We start from the raw sequence: 13,588 nt of genomic DNA, 5'->3' as shown, positions 1-13,588 counted from the left end.
ATCGTGGGTATGACTAGCACATTTCAAGCCATGGTGCAGAATAGAATAAATTGTCCCCTCTGAAGTGCTTCTGCAGGCCACCAAGTCGTCGTCTACTCGAAGAAGGATGGTCCCAGTGCTTAGGGTGCTGTCCTGGGATTCAGGAGATTTCTTGTATGGCCCTGGGCAAGGCACTTAGTTCCATTGCAGCTCAGTCCCCATCTATAAAATAGGAATGGCGGCACGTCCCTACCTCACAAAGGTGTTGTGAGGATAAATTTACTAAAGATTGTGAGGCACTCAGACACTACAGTGACGAGGGTCTTAGACTGAGAGGGTTTTCAATCCTGAGTGTGCCACAGTCAGTAGAAAGGAACCAAAGGAACCCCTTATCTGAACTTGCTGAGCTTGAGTGCTTCAGCTGAAATAAAGTCTGGATCCCAGCTACCCCTAATTTTGTTTTGCAACACCAAAACGTAGTCTGCTTGGCCTAAATCTATTTTTTCAGTTGGGAATGTGGTATTTTTAATCAGACAACCCATCGAAACCCTTATGAAAAATGGTATATTCTGTAGGAATTCAGTATATATAAAGACAAAAATTGGGCCAGATCTTCAGGTGGTGTAAATCAGCAGCACAGCATTGAAATCACTGGAACTACACTGATTTACACCAGCTGAAGATTGTGCCCGGTGTAGTTAGTGAGCATGTGCCTTACAAAAGATATACGTGCACTACCAAAAAACAATCAAAAAAAAAGAGGCAGGCCAAAATGGTCACTTGGAAATTTGACAATAATTTGCAATACATTATGTTGTACAGCTTTGAAATAATTTTTCCTTTTCCCAAAAGATAGAAAGAGCTAATTTGATAATCAACAAAACAAAACATTTATTTGTCCCCCACTAACACGTACACATTATAAAATTCCCATCACATCAAACCTTGAGTGTCCACCTCACCGACTCACATTTTCTCAACATCCTACATGCAGCATAATTTTGCTTATTCTTAATGGTAATAAGTGTAGTTGTTATACTGGGGAGCGTCTGCCACGGGTGATTTAGCTTTCTATCAAGTTATCACCACAGAAATGGCCCAAAGTTAACCCCTGCTCTTGTTTTAAGGGTTGAATGGCCAGATCCAATTTATAGATGACAATTTAGTTTAAACACAGGGTTAAACAATCTCTGGATTATGTTGGCTTTCCACAGATGTCTTGGCAGCCATGGAACAGACTTCAGTAGCACCTGGCAAAAGGGACTACTTCTGCTGGAATTAATTCTCCATTCTAAGGGTTTCTTTAACTCGCTATATATAATCGGAGCATGTATAGATAGTGGAACACACACAGAATATTCACATACCCAGTATTCTTTGTCTCTCACTATCTGTCCACACACACACTGACAGAACAAGAGAGACATGTCCCTCAGAGCAATTAAAGTCCCAGCCAAAAGGGGAAGGAAAGGACTAGAACCACTGCTCTGTGATCTATGAAGTGACAGCTCATTGGCATTTCTCCAGTCAGCCCTCCTCCAGGTCCATGGTCTCTGAAAACAAGCCTATTAATTCCTTTCTGAACATAAAATCTAGGGTGCCTGGGGTAGCGGCTCCTTCTCCACTCCTGCTGAACAGCTGACAAAAGAGTGGGTAATGACACAAATAAGACAGCAAGAAGGTGCTATTGCTCTTGCATTTCCTTTTCTCTCCTGCTTCTCCCACCTTTTTCTTGTTTGTTTATTAATGATGAAAATACCTGGCTGATACAAAAATGCAAAGCTGCTGCTAAACAGCCCCCGTTAGTCCTAGGATCTGCTGCTGCATCTGCTTCTGGTGCTGCCAGTTAGGGCAGCAGATGATTTCAGGCGGTTTTTTATTGGCAATGTAGTTAAACCTGTCGTGCACTGTCAGGCCTTGGGAAAGTACGATGAACACACATTTTAATGATTAAATCAGCACCTATTTGGAATGGGGACAGCAGCAGCCTCTCCTCCCGAGGGACCTGCCAGGTTTGACAAGCAGAAAACACAAAAGCTTCCAACCTGTCAGGCTGCTGCAGGACCCTAGATCTGTTATTCATTCTTTGCGGATTGTACAGGAGCTCGCCACCCACCAGTAGCAAGATAATATTGTCAGTGTTTAGGCCCCAACTCTAATGCTGGATCCCTAGGAGAAGAATTTGCACTAGGAAGCAGTTTCAGTGGGTTACTGTGACTTTCATTTCCTGATACATAGTGTTAACATAAGCTGTTAAACTGCTGACTGTGTTTCTCCCCAGAGGTGAGTGAAATAACTCCTGTTCAGTTATGTACATATAAATACATACACACACACACAAAGGCCACAGCCTTGGCTAGTGTAAATCAGCACAGCTCCGTTGACTTCAGTGGAGCTCTGTTGATTTTCACCAGCTGAGGATTGGGGTCATAATCTCGCTTGTTCTCTGTATATGCACATACATGCACTTCAACCCCAATTACACAAACTTCAGCAATCCAAAATGGGGTCATGTCCCCCATCTGTTTTTTTCATTGAAAACTCTCCCAGTTGTCCAAAACCAGAAATATGTGAAATTATTCAATATCCCCAGTGACATTCAGATAATTGAGGTTATACCGCATGCATGCTTGCTTGCACACATGTAAGTCCTTACTATCAATATTATTATAGGCTTACAGAGTTGCTAGCCAAAGCATCAAACATTTATGTGCTTCATTCATTTTTAAAATAACATACAAAATATTTTAAAATAACAAATTCAGTCTAAACCATCCCCCAGTTATACAATAAATTAAACAACCAACTGACAGTGCACTGATATTGGCCCCATCTCCAGCAATCTCAATCAACCTCACCTTTCAGTTCTCTCCAATCAGAAGGCAGATAACTGTGCTTTGAGGTCAACAATTGAGATTATTTGGGACAGAAATGGGGGAAACAGGGATGTGAATTCTAAAGGCCTGGCCAGGACACTGGACCCATTGCACTAAGGAAGTTGAGATTGGCAGATGGAAGAATACAAAAATATAGTGCCAATAAAAAAGTTTAAAAGCCTCTCTGAAACATTTCCAGAATATTTTCTGTAAAATGTAGTGTATGCAGAATACGTAATTGTGTGGTGTATATAACCACACTGCTCCAACAAAAACTACACACTCATAGGACCAAGAAACTCTCCTCCTTCCTGGAGTGCAGGTCTTTAAACAAAAAGGTATTTCTAAAATAATTCTACATGAAACCCTATCCTAAACGTTCTCTTTAGGCATGTCTACCACCTGGATAATTTTCCTCACCCTAAGTCTTCTCTGCAGACTTGGTTTCCACTAGGGATCTTTAGCTCAGGATCAGGGAGAAAAACATTAGTTCTGATCTCAGAATACTAATGGTAGATTTTATAAAATGGTATTGTAATTCATTAAGGGCTAGATTATGGTACTTAGACAAAGCCTACAGTAAGGAGCATTGCTGAATAACACCTCAAGAGTAGCACCAGGGGAATTCCTTCTTCAGGGATACAAAATGGGTACATAGAGGCAGCATTCCTGCTACTACATTCTTTTGTGCAACATAATTTACTTCCCTCCACCATAGGCGCCAACTTCCCCTCTTTCACATGGTGCTCGATCCCCCACTCTACCCCTGGCCCTGCACCCACTCCAAACCTTCCATGAGGCCCCGCCCCTGCCCCTCCTCTTCCCATTCCTTCCCTGCCCCCATTCCAACCCCTTCCCCAAAGTCCCCACCCCAACTCCACCCCCTCCCTGCCAATATTCCAACTCCTTCCCCAAATCCCCGCCCCAGCCCTGCCTCTCCCCCTCCTCTCCTGAGCACGGCACGTTCCCACTCCCAGAGTATGCTAACACTGCCAAACAGCTGTTTGGTGGCGGCCAGGTGGGAAATGCTGGGAGATAGGCAGAGGAGCGGGGACGTGGTGCGCTCAAGGGGGAGGAGGAGGTGGGGTGGGAGGGGAGCTTGGCTGCCAGTGGGTGCAGAGCACCCACTAATTTTTCCCCATGGGTGCTCCAGCCCCAGAGCACCCATGAAGTCGATGCCTATGCCCCCCAGTGATGGGACAGTGTGTGAAGGAGAGGCAGCAATAGCTATATTTAGACCATAGGGCACCCTGGAAGAGTAAGGAGTATGCAGTCCCAGAGGGCTCCAGAGCACAGGGGCTTTACCTGACCTACACAAGGTGGTGGGTCTGTTCTTTACACCCCCTCGGCTATGGAAACCTGTGTATTGGGCCAGCCAAAATATAACCAGACATTCTTCACTCTAAAAGTAAATCTGTTTTCTTATTGTCCCCTTGGTTGACAGCACTTGGGCACAGCAAAGTTACCAAATACATACAAAATCATTTGGCAGGTCAAGAGTTAATTTCTCACTGTAATGTCAGCTGATCCACGTTCCACAAATTCCTATATTAAAAATGAAGACAGCATCCTAACTAGCCATCCAAAATATTGCATATGTTCAAGGCGATAACATTCCAGTGAAAAAACATTTAATCTCCTGATCTTTGGCATGATACTGCCACCCTCATTCATGCTGAGTAAAATCTTACCCTATAAATAAGTCCATTGAATTCAGTTAGGGCCCGATTCTTAGCTTCTTTAAAATAGGGTATCCCTATTGAACTTAATGGCATGATGCTAACTCACATCAGCCGAGGGTCTGGCCCATTGAGATTGCTTGGAGTGTGGTACTGCTTAACATTTGAAATTCGTCCTGTGAAGATGGCTCACCCCAAGGCCTCATCTCTATTTAAGCCCCACCTATGACCTATTTGGATTACATGGGACTTATGTGGTGCACAGGAAATGTGAGAGCACTCAGCAGAGGGGTGACTTTTACCCATCATGAGTAAGCATGACAGAATCAGGCTATCTGTGATTAAATTCATCACATCAACAATTCACTAGTGAACATTTTTTCATTCAGTAAAAATAGCACATTGTGTACATATTTTAAAATATTTTTAGAGTTTGAAAAATATTCAAAGTCTTCTAACATATATATGAAATCCTCTGAAATTTGATATAGGCATTACTGTTCCTTTAAGAATTGTAAGTTATTGGGCTCAAACAGTTTAAGCATCTTTTTTAATCTCCTGGAGCTGTCAGTACATTAACTTTGCAAGCAAATAAACACAGATAATTGTAGGTGAGGGGGAAAGAATGAGTTCCCAATTATTATTAAAATTGGACTATTAGTTTTAGGTACAGCAACTTGTTCATGAAAGATAAGACAAGACACAAGAGTATGCCAAATTTTTCTTTATTGTTATTTTTAAAAATTTCCTATCCACCAGTTGATTGCTACAAATTGAAGACCAGTGACTTAACACTGAAAAAAACAAAATAAAACTAGAGGGATTTTTTTTTTAAGGTCTACTGTCCTCTTAATATACGTGCAACTTCCACCAGCATTGCTTCTGACCCTTTAAAATGCTAAATGCCTTCAGTTGCCATTTGCTGTAGCTATGTGTATGCATCAGCAGAGAAGTGAGTGACATAGTTTAGTGCTATTTGTATTCCGAAACTCCTTCCCCTCTTGAATTCTTTGCTAATTATTTTAAACACTTCTAATCCTGAAGGGTGAAATTCATACCTGTTCCAAGAGCAAAGCATGAGGTCATTGCACCACCTAAGACCCAACTGAGCCCTAGTTTGACAGGTTAAGTGGCGCATAGGTCTTATGCTGGTCCTCTGCACAGGGATAACGTTCACATGAACAGCATAAAAACCAGAGATTGGTGCACAAGTTTTGGTTAACACTTAAAGGGCCCAATCCTGCTTGAGGTCAGGGAGGCCCAGAGCCACAAGAGACTTAGGTACCTAAATTCCAGATTTAAATGCTATTGCAATTCACAAAACCCCTGTGCAGCTGCTGCATAACCCTGTAGGTGTCTAAACTCACTCAATGCGGACATTTTTTCAGTAAAAGTTCCCTAGGTCCCTATTTTTCTGCCTCTGGGCATGCACACTGAAGCCTCAGGCAGGTGTCTGGGCACCTATGTCACACCGAAGTCCCAACATGATCCTCAGTCAGGTGAAGCTAGATGTTGACCCACCTGTCTTACCTGGAGAGCCTGACCTGGTAAGTGTGGTAAGAGCATGCCCAACTTCACATAAAACAGCCAGGAGTGAAAGGCCTCCCTTATAACCTTTAGCCCAGTGGCTGGGCTCACATGGGATGTGGGAGCTCCTGGTCCAATTTCCGCCTCTGCCTGATGAGGAGAAGGTATTTGGACAGAGGTTTTCCTACCTCTTAGGTGAATGCCTTAACCCAGGGATCAGCAACCTTTGGCACGCAGCCTGTCAGGGAAATCTGCTGGCGGGCCAGGACAGTTTGTTTACCTGCAGCATCCGCAGGTTTGGCCGATCGCAGCGCCCAATCAGAATCAGCTTTGGTGGGAATCAGCTTTGCAATGCCTGAGTCATTTTGTGGAGATGGGCCTGAGAGTTTTGGACCTAATGTCAGTGAAAGCAGACTCTAATTGAACGCTTCATATAAAATTTAAATTGACACTTAATATATTGGTTATTGCCTACTATACAAATTCCAGTTATACAGCTTACTAACAGCCACTGATATTGTATGAAGATAAACATTTTTGCTTTAGCCCAGATGGTAACCAGCTGGATCCATTTATAATCTTACCTGTGACATGAAGAGCTGAATTCTGCCCTCCTGTGACTTTCTGTCAATGCAGGCCACACATACGTGTCCAGTGGTAGGATTTCTGTTATTGATGCAAATATATTTTACTTTCAAATGTTTGTGTTATCTCACTGGCTTTCTTCTGAAATGAAGCATACATGCCTATGGAAATAGCAATAGCCAAATTATAGTGAGCATCATATCAAAAGATCATTTTGGATCACTCTTAAAAGTGACTGTATAAAACCTGCACCTTCTTACTAAACCTTTGAAGTGGTCACTTCAGAAAGTGGACTGTCTACTCAAGGTGGTCTATAGAATTATGTTCATTGTATGTAATAGTGTTAGCAATCCCCATTGAAGTACTGTATAGTAGATTATTTTTACTATACGTACAGTAACTGGATACTTGCAGTAGGATTCTAAAAATAGAATGTATATTATTATTCAAAAATTCTCTCAGTACAGGACATAAATGTCTGATGACACCCCTGGTGTCCAGAGAGCTATGAAGATGCCTTCCGGGGTGCCACATGACTCTTTCTGAACTCTGAGCTCCTTGCCTCTACCACTGGAAACTGCTGCTTTACCTCTCCCAGCTCCTGTGGTTGGGTCAGAGACTACAAGCGGCTTGGAGTCCTGGTTTTAAATATACAGGGTTGGAGGAAGGGGGTGAATAAATGGACACAGCTCACCATTCACTAAAAGCAGAGGATCTGCCTCACAGATCTCCCTTCCCCTTGGCTGGGGCAGTGAAAGCTCCCCCTTTTATTTGAATTGAATGTAACCTCTGAATTGTAGGCAGTGCTGATAGTGATGCCCATAGTTAAAGTTACCTGACATGTCCCATTGCAAGACCCTGTTTTCGATTGCTTATTTATATCATTCAGCCTGAAATTTTCCTTGCTGAGTGTCTGTTTTTAAAAACAACAACCCTATTTCAGCACAAATGATTCAGCCATTCCTTAGAACAAGATTAGGAAAAATTCCTATAGCTGTTTCATTGAAAAGCTCTAGACCCTCCCTACTTTGGAGCAGGAGGTTGAAGCTTGTCAGGGAGGTTGCCCTGATATCAAGGATGTGCTTTTTCTCATGCTCATGAAAAACTGCCACAATTTGGGCAAGTTATTAGCCTTGGGGAAAAAACACAGTTCATACATGCTCAACAGAGTCTTATTAGAGATTGGCAGCTAAATTCTCTGAAGAGTCTGTTGGTACTGAGAATGAACCATACCCTCAGAGCTCCTACCTGCCAACCAAACTGCACATCTACCATTTCCACAGACAGACTGAGCATGCTCCAGCCTGGGCCTGCATGATTTTACCTGCAATTGTTCCTCCTGAATACCCTGTGCTTTCAATTCCTGCCCACCCCCAACTTTCCTGGCAACGAGGCAGTGTGGAACAGAAGGAGGAAACTGCCTGACTCAGATGCAGTGGGGACAAAAGATGAATGGAGTAGGGGTGGAGGGAGTAGATTGGGAAAAAGTAGGGGGAGATTGGGAGCTATGGAGGTGACACTGGGAGCTGGGTTGGAGACTGGGACTTGCTAGGCCAGGAGACTGGGATTGCAAGCTAGTGAGAGTGGGGAATGTGAGTGGAGGGAAATGGGATCCAGTGAGCAGCAAGAGACTGAGAGCAGGTGAGGAGATGAGGCGAGGAAGACTGACTGTCTGGGCACAGATACTGGGACAACTATCTGAGTGGGATTGGGAGTAGGGGGGAAAGACTGCAATCAAACAAGGAACCTGGGTGGGAGGTGGACTTGTATAAAGAACCAGGGGAGACTGGGATTGGCTGGGACAAGGTGTTTGGGTGGAAGATGGAGACTGGAGAATGGGGGGAAAACAGAAATCAGAGGTAGCCATGGGGGAAGACCGGGTCTTGGACAGTGAGCTTGGAGGGTGAGATTGGGTCTAACTGTGCAAAGGGAGAGCCTTGGGAGTGGGTCAAGGAGCCAAAGGGGGCAGATTAGGATGAGCAACTGGGAGAAGGTGGACAGGGACAGAATAGAGGGGCAAGGGCAGGGGCAGAAGTGTCTGTTACCTCTAAAGCGCATTCCCCTCAAGAACCTGTCATGGAATCAAAGATTCCTGAGTCTCATCATTCTGATGCTGTCAGCAATTATCTGTGGCAAAGCATGTGTTTAGTATTCCTTTAGTGATTGGTCTACATAGTGAATGACAGCCTACTACACTCCATATTCATTCTACAACTACTCGGGCAATAGTTAAACCTTTTCGTGCTACTGTCCAGGTTGCTGTTATATATCTTCCATAAACCAAGGAAATAAAAGTCTGAATAACCACATATCATATTTGGCACAAAAGCTCCATTAAATTCAATTGGACCGTGAGAAAAAAATCCCTGCTTTCATTTTGCCAAAAAGTTCAGTGTTTCTAAAAATCCAGGTGTCATGGATTTTTCCAGACCAGCCAATGTTTCTGTCACTAATGTACCCAGAGTGATTCCTCAAGGCCTTCATCTTCATGGAATAGTACTCCTTGCACTTTATATACTCAGCTGATAAGTTTGGTGCCTGCAGAACCTAGTGAATATGCTAGACCAGAAGAATTACTGCTCATTTTCAGAGCTTTCAGTGCCTATAGAGACTCAAATCAATCAGACCACGATCAGATATTGGGACAGAATGTACTGGGATTACAGAACACAGAGGAAGTGCATGATGTGTATTTAGGCAATCAGTGGGTGATTGCCAACACTTGGTTTAAGAAAAGAGACTATCATCTTTACACATACCAAAGCAGTGCAGTATGCATAGAAATAGATTTCTTGCTTACCCAAATGAACCAGAGTAAGATGGTTAAAGATTGCAAGGTTATCTTGAGCAAAAGCAGTCTAATTCCAACCCACTGGTGGCAACGGTTGTGACTGGCAAATAGACACGGCCTGAGCTTTGCTCCAGTGAGACATGTATCAAAAGTGGGGAGTATGTGGCACGACTGCAGTCAAGTTTAAGGAGACAATTAAAAGGTTTGAGACAAGAGATATATACATTGGAACAGCAGAAGAGGAGTGGTGTATCTTCAGGAACATATTGATCCAAGAAGCTGATATGCTATGTTGATGTGCTAAGATGGGTAGATCACAATCTCATGTAAAACTGGTGTACTGAGGAGATGCAGAAAGAAGTAAGAAATAAGAGAAGCCAGAAAGGTGATGGAAAATAACCTTTCAGAAGAAGTAGTTGCTGCCTGCAGAACCTCCAAGCAAACAACAAATCAAGTAGTCAGAAAGGCAAGAAACCTAATTTAAGAAGAGCTGTATAGTAAGTTGAACAACTGTCCTTAACTTGACAACAAGAAGTATATGTGATCAAACGGACAAGAAACAAAAGGAGGGAACATGAAGCAACCATGCCATTCATAAGGGATGCAAGTGGCAGACTGCTTGTTACATGTATGTAACCAATGGTGAAAACATTACATTGGTCTACTTAATGAGGAGAACCCTTTATATGCGATACTACCATCATTGGAACTGACAATCACAGATGTTGATGACCGTTAAGGCTGCCCTGCTGAAGATGGCACCTGGAAAAGCAGCAGATCCATACAAAGTCATGTTGGAAATGATCAAAGCCTTGAGACTGGTTGGTATACACTGGCTCATGTAAATCCTACATTGTATTTTAAAATAAAAGAAAAATCCCAAAAGACTGGAGAATGTATATTGGTACTGTTAAAGAAACAGTACACAACTGTTTAAAGTACTGAGGAATTAAGCTGCTGTCCCACTTCATGAAACTATTACAGAGAATCAGATAGTTGCATTCATCAAATAGCGGAGCCCATTTTAGGAAAGAAGCAGTTTGTTTTTAGAAAAGGAAAGTGGACAACAGATAGTATGTTCATTGCTAGACAGTTGGTAGAAAAGAAGCTGGAGGGAAATGTTGAGCACTTTTTTTGATTTGGAGAAACCATTTAACAAAGTACTTTGGCAACTACTGTTATGATGAGGTGAGACAATGTTTGTATGACAATTCCATGAAAAAGGTGAGAATGCCCTTCAGTGTAATGGAAGCTTTTGAGGTGAAGGTTGAGCTCCATAAAGGATCAGCCCTTAGTCCATTACTATTCATAATTCTGGTGGCCTTCATAAGAAAGCAAATCCAAATACAAGATGATACTGCATTAATGGCCCATAGTGAGGAAGTTTTGGTCCAGATGATTGATGCCTGGAGCAGGAAACTAACAAACTATGGCTCAAAATGAGTAAAGAAAAGAATGAAGACATATGGGTAACTCACATACGAGAGATGAATATCAACATCAAGGGCCAGCGCCTAAATCAGGTTTTTGCTTTTGCTTGGGGGCCGGTTAGAAGAAAATGTAGAAATTGACAGAGAATTGCAACAAGCCTGTTCAGTGTGGGGAAAGATAAGTGGATTTATTCATGATAAACAGATGTCCAGATTACTTCAGGGTCAGTTATACAAAATCATGGGAAGACCAGCTCTTCTGTATGGATCAGAGACATGGGTAACCAAAGAGAGGCACTTGAGAGGACTTGGAGCCATTGAAATGAAATGTCTGAGGGGAGTGAGTGGGGTGATATTGCTGGACAAAATGCTTAATGATGTCATCAGGAGTGAAACCAAGATCTACAATATCAAAGAGAAGCTGTAAGAGAGGAGGCTGAGATGGTATGGTCATGCATGGCTAAAGGGATCTCTTTTGGGGAGGCATTTGAGACTAGGATTCGTGGGAAGAGAAAAAGAGCACGGCCAAGAAAACAATGGATACACCAGGTATGGGAGGACAGAGTGGACGTAAAGTGTTAGCACCTGTTAGTAAATATTAACCCTTTTAGTTTTTTTTCTTGTATATTAAATGTATTTACATATGAACTATTGTCCCAAAATCTTTAAGGTATTAGCAAAGAGTGTGTTTGAATAGTAAGGCCAGAGTGCTGGTTTATAACCTGTGAGTGACCTATATTAAAGAATTTCTTAAGATTGAGTATTGGACCATACTTCATTATGGCTGGTGCCTCCAACTCTGGGAAAACAGTTGTTCAGGAAAGAGACCCCCCTCAGACTAGTAAAAGAGTCTGCAGAAATATAATCAGGACTGGGAGATTGATAAGGAACAATTGTTATTGCAGATGTTTTCTGTAATGATGAAATGGGGATCCATTAAAAGATGTTAACTCAGTGACAACTGCTGGTTGTTCCAGCTGTCAGTAATAATGACTGGATTAGAATGCCCTTGAGGTTACATGATTGATAAGATAAAACTACCATAAAAGATATTCCATAAGTAATGAAGTAAAAAATGTTAAAACATGACACAGTGAAATTAATCATGGGAAAGTATTTTTCCCTCCAAAAAGGGGTTTGTCTCCTCCCCTATAGAAGGACAGAGGTTTTGAAAATCAGGTAGGGAGTGCAAACTGCTGGCATCCCACCAGTTACAGAGGAGAGAGAGAGATGCAAAAGCCAGCTCTTTACCTTACACTACGGGTAATAATGTATCTATTCTTTCTGTATTCTGAATAGTGCTGTACGAATTTCAGACTGATCATCTTTGATTAAATAATTACATTTGAGCCTGTTTGACAATTTCAAATTGTTAATAAATTCAAACATACAACAGGAGTGAACATTGGACCAGCAAGCCTGAAAAAAGACTATTCCAGTGTCCCAACCCCAGCTAGCTTGGAAAAGGGAAGAAGGAGATACTACATCGGGAGGGCCAGAGAGACAATGGTGATCTGTGTCCCATCTACTGCCCACTATAGTTTAGGATGTCCAGCTCAGTGAACCCATCTATTATTTCCTGCACATTGTCCAGCCTCACTACTGTCTACATCAAGGCACACTTTAGCAGCTTGCATATCTTGATGACAAGTACCTCCACCATTGATTTTTCCAAAGCCAAATTGATGACTCATCAGTTGGAAGTAATCTAGGGTTGCAAGCTTCCACATGGTGATCACCATTCATTTCTCCAGTGTAAGGACAGCACTCATCTTGGTGTTCATTCTCTGCAAGATGGGGTTGAGCTGAGCACACAACTCCGGAAATTTGTTTTTCTACATTTGAAAGTTCTGGAGCCACTGCTTGTCATCTCAGGTTTGCTTCTCAATTTGGCCCCACCACTTGGTGCTCATCAGATGGGACCAAAACTGCCACTCTACCAGTTGCAGTCATTCTGTAGTCACTGTCCAATCATCTTGTTTAGTTTGTCCAAGTGCTATGTCCTTGCAAATACAACAGTATCATATGTCCTGTCCTTACAATGGAGAAGAGAGATGTGTTCCTCTGTGCTGCATCAGTGTTTTCAGGAAGGAATTCATGAGTTATAGAATCACAGAATATTAGGGTTGGAAGAGAGGCCCACAGATTAAGGCTATCATTAAAGCTTGCTTTCTCTGTGACAGCCCCAGATTTCCTGGCTGGACTCACAGCCATAGTCCTAGACAGTCAGGGAGGAGGGGGTTCCATTAGCGCTGAGATTTAACTGGGAAATCTGGAGAACAGCCTGGGGTGGATTTTTTTTCCCCCTCCCGCATCTGCCCAGTGCAGCTCAGGCTGCTAGAGCTGTAAGAAACGTCTGCAAAATCATCAATCTCACGGGACCTCTCACGGGACCTCCACTCACCACGCGGTGAATTTAGGAGCACCGAGGAGCTCCCTTGGGGAGTGTGTCCTCCTGTCATGTGTTCCCATCCTGCTTCCAGGGCGAACCTCACAATCGGTCTGGGCGCCGCTTGTCGCGGAGCCGCTCTCACATCACGGGGGCTCCGAGTGTGCCCCCCTGCCGGAGGAGTAGGTGACCCGGGAGGCCTTTAGGACCCAGGGGAATGCCAGCCACCGTGCGAGGCTTTGGTGCCCACGCCTCCTACCAAAAATCCACAGCCCGGTGGCGCTGGGGCGCTCCCCTTCCCCGGCTCCGCGAGAGATCTGAGCCTGGCGCCG

At 43.2% G+C, this 13,588-nt stretch overlaps 1 long non-coding RNA gene across 1 annotated transcript in view; it reads right to left on the bottom strand.

Annotated features, from left to right (window-relative positions):
• The window catches only part of LOC140906678 (uncharacterized), a 14,311-nt gene extending 744 nt beyond the window's left edge, over positions 1-13,567 (bottom strand). The window contains exons 1-3 of the long non-coding RNA XR_012157202.1: positions 13,272-13,567; positions 6,646-6,807; positions 1-201 (exon numbers count right to left, since the gene is read on the bottom strand). The exon at positions 1-201 is cut by the window's left edge and continues 35 nt beyond it. This is a non-coding gene — a long non-coding RNA (uncharacterized lncRNA). The remainder of the gene's footprint in view (positions 202-6,645; positions 6,808-13,271) is intronic.
• Between the last annotated feature and the right edge of the window lie 21 nt (positions 13,568-13,588).

The sequence above is a fragment of the Lepidochelys kempii genome, chromosome 2, assembly GCF_965140265.1.
Source record: "Lepidochelys kempii isolate rLepKem1 chromosome 2, rLepKem1.hap2, whole genome shotgun sequence".
Taxonomy (NCBI): Eukaryota; Metazoa; Chordata; order Testudines; family Cheloniidae; genus Lepidochelys; species Lepidochelys kempii.
Note: the sequence above shows the minus strand (reverse complement) of the source record. Positions and strands in the feature narration are given on the sequence as shown.